Consider the following 7,712-nt stretch of genomic DNA (forward strand, 5'->3'; position numbering starts at 1 on the left):
ACTGAATTCTTTGTTTTTTGGAAACTGGAAAATTCTTTTTTTATTTCATAAACATTTATTACATAATCAATTTCAACAAAACAAATCTTAATGTTATTCTACTAATAAAAAAAAGTGTTGATGCTTAGATGTCAAGCCTACATTCACTCATAGCTTAATTTTTCATCATAATTCCTAATATCTTATCTCATTTATCCTAATTATGCATAGTCAAAACCATTTTATCAATTGGGTTATAGCGTAGTTAGATGGATTTTATTAACTATTTAAGGGTGTATAAATGTCATGTTTATAATCACCATTCAAGAAGAATTGATGCTAAATATAATCAATTATTGGGTTGGTTGTGGTTTTTTAACATCACATAAAGTATATATTTAGGTGTGCATATATATAATCTGATGACATTTTACTCAAGATTATTGTCTATATGCACATTGATCATCATCTTTTAAACATTGTTACACGAAAAATTACATTAAGTTCATATTATCCATCATGTGTAGTACATGTAGTGAAACATGAAGAAGATACATTTTATAAGTCATGAAACATGAAAATTTTATAATTCAATCGTATACCTTGTCTAATACATTAATTTACATGGTAAATGAGACCTTAAATTGATGATTACAAATTCGAAAATACTTCTTTGTATACAAAATTTGTATCATATGTTGCGTTTAATATAAAGACACCTTTCGGACATGCAATCCTATTACCAAATTGTGTTTGTCGCACTTCGAACTACAATTGTATCACATGTTTCGTTCTGATTCGACATGAGGGAATCATCGAATACGTATTGGGTCATTTTAAAAAATGATGACTTTGGTTCATTTCAAAACAACTTCAATAAAAACTAATATAGCCTCAAATGCTTGTGGAGGACCTTGCATTTAAAGCAACTCAGTTTATCATCATCAAGGAATATTTTAGATTTATTATATGGTACGTTAAGCTACACGTAATATCAATCATGTGAAGTATTTTAAGAATCACAATTGAAATATCCTACCTGATTTATTTAATTTATTTTTACCTTTCATTTTGTTTATTTTTTTTAAATAACAGAATTTATTTATTTTTGTCATTTAACAAACTAATATATAATATATCTTTTTTCTTCTTTATTTCACATTAGTTAATGCAAATCTAGAATCATTGAAGAACATTCCACAAATAAAGTAATCTTAAACATCAACAATGGCATGCCATCTATGAACCCCTTCATATTAAAAGTCAAACCCCCTTTTCAAATGTTTCCAAAGACCCAATCAATTCAAAACCTCTATATATAAATAAAAATCCTCATCCCCTCATCAAACCTCTTTCAATCTCCCACAAATTATTATTATCCTCGTCCAAGTCAAAATGCAACCTCAAAAAACATCATATTCAACATCCTCAACAACATTACAACGTCTAAACCACCTCCTGTCGGAACACCCCACCGTTGTCGGATTCCGTTGGAGCCACGCCCAATCATGGGGCGCCACGTGGATCTTCCTCCTCTCCTCCATCTCCTTCTACTTCGCCGTCTCCGTCACCCTCCACGTCATCCTCTTACTCCTCCGCCGCCGCACCCGTCCCGTCCCCCTGGGCCCCATCCCCGCCGTCCACAGCCTCGCCATGTCAGCAATCTCCACCGTCATCCTCGCCGGAACCCTAGCCTCCGCCGCCGCAGAGATCCGAGACACACGCTGGCTGTGGGGCCGGACTAAAACCCCAATCCAATGGCTATTATGTTTCCCACTTGGCACGCGCTCTTCCGGGCGCGTGTTCTTTTGGTCATATGCGTTTTATGTATCACGTTACCTCCATATATTCCGTACCCTTTTCACCATTTTACGACGTCGTAGGCTTACCCTATTCCACCTCTTTGCTAATTCCATTCCGATAGTAATGTCGTTCCTTTGGCTCGAATTCTCGCAATCCTTTCAAGTACTCGAAATCATTTTCACGTGTTTCACGTATTCGGTCGTGTACGGGTACCGGTTCTGGATGGAACTGGGACTACCAACGGTGTCGTTTCCGTTGGTAGCCAATATTCAAATGATATTATTGGGGATGAATTTGATTTGTCATTGTGGGGTGTTGTGTTTGCAAATATGGGGAGGTGGATGTAATGGAATTGGGGCTTGGATTATTAACTCGGTCATTAATGGGGCTTTCTTGTTCATGTTCTTGAATTCGTTCATTAAAATGCGTTGGATTCGAAAAAAGGCGTTAGAATTAAGGACTACTAATGGTAAAGTTGATTAACTTCAGACGGTTTATGATTTTATAACTTCAGATGAGAAAAAAAAGGTCGAATATTCAAATCATGCAGGGTATACAGATGAATTTAAAAAGCGTTTAGCCGTAATTGGCTACGGGTACATGAATTGTTATGTACAGATTATGAACACAACATTAGACGCGGTCAAGTTTACATCTTTTGTATAGTTGAGAGGTAGGAGCCTTGTTTATTGTTTGTAATTTTAGAGTCAAACAAAGTGCACGATAATGTTGTTTTAGTGATATTCTTTTCTCATATTATTTCTAGAAAGTATAACATAGTACTTGTTTTACACGTTCTTTTGAATATGATATAGGACGTGGTTGCTAAAGTCACAATTCATCATATTTCTTTCTCTTACTATAAGAATTCGGTATTATGTATAACGAATATATATTCAAAGTTAATTATGTATAGAATATAATGTCATATACGAATTGACCAATAACCTAACCACGATAATATACCATTGACAAAGTACATGAGATCACATGCCAGATATTAAGGAATTTTGATGAATAAGAAAAGGGCACATGTCAAGTAGAATACTCCTTTAATATTATAATAATATATGCATAGATTTTCCTTGTTTAGGTGTTGCTCACAAAATTATTTGGCATATACGGGTCTTGTAGCAAAATATAATCGACGCGTATACTAAAATTTTGTTTTGTGGTTGTTTATATTGTTTTATTTGTTTTTACATGGAAGCAAATATAATTTTCACTTACACTATTTCCTGATTATTCTTTGAATCAACTATTTTTTTTAAATAAATATGATATTATTTTGATTGTTAATTCAAGATTGTTGAGGTCCTTCTTTTCACCATGGTTGCAAACTTGCAACTACTCAACACACCATAAGCAAATAAATGTTCTATAATCACAATCGGGACTATAGTTTGGCTGTTTTATTATGTATTTGACTATTTAAACTTTGTTGGACATATTACCATTGAATGTTAATTTTTGTTGAATTAAATTTAACTTAGTTCGTCATTCTATTATGTTAAATTGTGCTCTGAATCAAATGTAATAGGACATTATCATGAACCTTGAATTTCCGAATCCACCATTACTATTGTTAGGGATTATGAAGTTGGTGCAACATAACTCATGCCCATATTCGATTTGATATGATTCTAAGTTTGTTATTGTATATGTGTAACCCGTGTTAAAAAAAACATTAGAGTTTGTCCTTTTTTAACAAATCTTTAGTTAAAAAACATTAAAGTTTGTCCCTTTTTTATATCACGGCCACGCAAGTGATATCTTGTGTTTACCATTAATAAAAGATAGTTGCAATTAGTTTTACCTTCACAATTAAACTCATAGTTCAAGGCCTTTTACTTGACAACAATTAACATTTTCGTAGATAGTCAATAATTAATTAATTATTTAATTGCATTTCCTCTTTACGTGAAAATAACTAATAGAAAAATCACACAAACGGCCATTTCCGTAACCATCCTTTGCATTCATGTTTTCTTTCATAGACGTATCAAACAAATTAGCACACGTAATAGGATATTCCTGATAATCTTAATAAGTATGTAATTAACTAAAGTATAGAGATAAAATAGTTTCGTATTTAAAGAACTTATAAAAATAGAAATAATGCTAATTTCAATCAAAGTTGTACACATGTTTACACAAAGCGTACTTATACTTTGAGTAATAATAATATTTTAGATTAAAACAAGATGATGTCTTCCTTTTATATCACGCATTCCATCTAGCAAACCCCGTAAAATAAAGATTACAGAGAAATTTAATTTTTATTTATTTTTTATAATAGTAACTTACATATTTTCTAACACACACAGGATTTGTATCCTCATCATTTAAAAAAGATTAGTTTAGTCCAACATGTTAATACTATTACACATTTAACCTAATTAACATAAGATATGTTTTTGCATTACGTGATAACAATTATCATTTTCGTAGATAGTCTATAATATATTATTTTATTACATTCTCTCTTTATGCTAAAAAAACTAATAGAAAAATCACACAAAGAGTCATTTCCATAACCATCCTTGCATTCATATTTTCTTCCATAGATGGATCAAACAAGTTAGCACACGTAAAAGGATATTCTTGATAATCTACATGATAAGTACGTAATTAAAGTATAGAGAAAACAGTTTCGTATTTAAAGATCTTATAAAAATAGAAATCAACATCGTCCTATCCCACCAACACATTAGCAACTCAATCAAAACTCTGCACATATTTACACATGAAGTGTAGTTATACTTAGAGAAACAAGAATATTTTTAGATTAAAGTATGAAGTAATATACTCAAGATGATGTCTTCCGTCGTTCAAAAAATAGGGGGGAGGGGGGGTGATATCTTCCTTTTATATCACATCTAGTTAACCCCATCAAATAAAGATAACATATAAATTTTAAATTTTGTATAACAGTAACTCGCATATTTTCCAACACTCACATGATTTGTATCCTCATCATTTAAAAAAGATAAGTTTAATCCAACACCTTAATACTAATACACATTTAACCTAATTATCGTAAGATAATTATGTTTTTGCATTACGTGATAACAATTATCATTTTCGTAGAGACTATAATTATTTGATTGCATATTCTCTCTAATGTGAAAAAACTAATAGAAAAATTACTTAAACGGCCATTTCCGTAACCATCCTTGCATTCATGTTTTCTTCCATAGATTGATCAAACAAGTTGGCACACGTAAAAGTATATTCCTGATAATCTAACATGATACGTACGTAATTAAGGTATAGAAAGAAAACAATTCCGTATTTAAACATCTTATAAAAATAAAAATCAACATTATCTTATCTCACCAACACATTAGCAACACAATCAAAACAATCATAATTGTACTCATGTTGTTTACACAAAGTGTAGTTACACTTAGAGAAACAATAATATTTTATATTAAAGTATGAAGTAATATACTTTAGATTAAAGTATAAAGTAACACACTCAACATGACGTGTTCCGCCCTTAAAGATGGCGTCTTTCTTTTATATCACATACACGCAATTCTCCTTTAGTCTAATTGTTTAGTCTAAGGGTGATTATTAAGTATTCCTCACGATGGGTTAAATATTCTTTGACGCAAATGAGCAGTTCACCTATAAAACAAAATACCGTGAGCTCGTTACGAGAGAATATGAGGGGATCCTCTCGTAACCGCCATCCAGCATGAGAATCAATATCAATGTATATAATACTTTTCTATAGAGTAATAGTAAGTAAAAGTGTGAATCCTTTACCATTTGGAGGTAATTTGATATTTATAGCCGTTGAGGAGGAGAGAAAGGGTATGGCCACCTGCCCTGTCAGGCAATCCACCAATTAGATCCCTTAAACGTGTGTTAAGGATAGTTGGTGGACATCATGGTCGTCTGATGTTGACATGTTGTACACTTATACTATGTAGTACTATTGACTATGTGTTGTCCATTCTTTATTGGCTGGGCGTTCTTTTCGATGAATATACCTCCTTTTTGGACCATGCTCATGAAGATCTTTAGCGGTCCCATCCCCGAGGTATCAGGGAATGTTTGACGCATGAAAATATAACATCTAGCGCCATGACTTTTGCTTGGCGCATGACCCAACAGCTAACGGAGGTATGTTATGTTAATAGGTAGGTTTGGTACCCTACCTCTACACCCATCAAATAAAGATTACATAAAAAAAAATCATTTTTATGTATATTTTTTAACTCTACTAAATTATATTTTTCAACACTCATAGTACATGTATCCTCATCATTTAAAATATACAAGTTTTATTCAACACCTTAATTCCGCTGTTATACTTTTTAATGCTCGTAGTGCATGTATCCTCATCATTTAAAAAGGACAAGTTTTATTCAACACCTTAATTCTGCTATGCACAAGACCCTTTGGTATAAAAGTTCTAGTTACATGATTCAACGAACCTGCTAATATAAGGCCTATTGGTATACTCTAACGCCAACATAAATTAAGATGACATGATACTTTAAAAATGAATTAAACAACTCACCACTTGTTTTAAATTTGTTAAAAAGAGCCATGAATTATGTTTTTCACGGGTTAAAAGACAAAGAAATATATTACATTAACAATTAATAAAAGTGATATAACAATTAATAGAAATGATATAAAATTAAAGGGGTGTTTGGGATTCCTTATTTTCATCAACTTATAACTTATAAACTTTTTGAAAAATTAATAAGGTGTATAAGGTGTTTGGCAAACCATAAGACTTTATGGGTTTTAACTTATGGACAAAGCAAAATAAAGAGGTTTTGAGAAGTTAGGAATCTATAACTTATTAACTTAATGGGTTTGATTTATATATTACACTCATCTAACTCTCAAAACCCATTACACTTTTTTTTTAAAAAAATGTCATTTTTAGTCATTTTGATTTTCTTCAACACATAAGCTAATCCAAACATTTTTTCTAAAACTTCTTTTAAAAAATTCATAAGTTAATAAGGTCTTTTAATAAGAAGTCTTTTTTCACTTAAATAAAGAATCCCAAACACACCCTAAATAGATTAAACCATTTCATTTGGATGAGGCCGTGAGCAAAAGAGAGAGAAAAAAGTGTTTTGATATGGGGTATACTCTAACTTCTACATAGGTTAAAATGACATGTCACTTTAAAGACGGATTAAACCACTCCTCACTTGTGTTAAAGTGTGTTAAAATGCCCCATGGGTTATACTTTTAACGGGTTAAAAGGATCAATATGTATTAATTATGTATTAATTACTAATTGATTTGTTATTTTAATTATGTATTAATAGGAGAGAGATGAAGTTAAATGGGTTAAACCATTTCCTTTGATGACATGGAGTGAAAGAGAAAAAAATAAGTGATGTGAAGCTTATGTGTAATTAAGATGGATTAGAGTATACCTTATGGCCTAAGGCCATAAGGTATACTCTAACCCCTACAAAGGTTAAAATGATATGGCACTTTAAAGATGGATTAAACCACTTCCCACTTGTGTTAAGTGTGTTAAAAAGGCCCATGGGTTATGCTTTTAACGGGTTAAAATGAACAATATGCATTTACTATGTATTAATTATTAATTGATTTGTTATTTTAGTTATGTAATAATAGGAGAGAGATGGAGTTAAATGGGTTAAACCATTTCCTTTGAATGATATGGAGTGAAAGAGAAAAAATGAGTGATGTGAAACTTATATAGAGTTAAAATAGATTAGAGTATACCTCATGGCCTTATGTGAAGGTAAAAGGATTAAAGTATACCTCAGGACCTAACACTCAGAAATTTATACCACGTGATTAGTTAATTCTTTTAATAGATATCTAACCTCTCAAATAAAACAGAGTCAATATATAGCAGCAACATTTTGACCAACAAAATTGCTTTTTCGGGTGCAACTTAGAATTGTTAAATATCA

The 7,712-nt window shown here is 31.5% G+C and overlaps 1 pseudogene; it reads left to right on the forward strand.

Moving 5' to 3' along the window:
- The first annotated feature begins 1,172 nt into the window (after window positions 1–1,172).
- Window positions 1,173–2,499, forward strand: LOC143602549 (fatty acid elongase 3-like pseudogene; annotated as a pseudogene).
- The last annotated feature ends 5,213 nt before the right edge of the window (window positions 2,500–7,712 follow it).

The sequence above is a fragment of the Bidens hawaiensis genome, unplaced genomic scaffold (assembly GCF_021521415.1).
Source record: "Bidens hawaiensis isolate Kalapana, Puna unplaced genomic scaffold, B.hawaiensis_p1.1 tig00059135_1, whole genome shotgun sequence".
Taxonomy (NCBI): Eukaryota; Viridiplantae; Streptophyta; class Magnoliopsida; order Asterales; family Asteraceae; genus Bidens; species Bidens hawaiensis.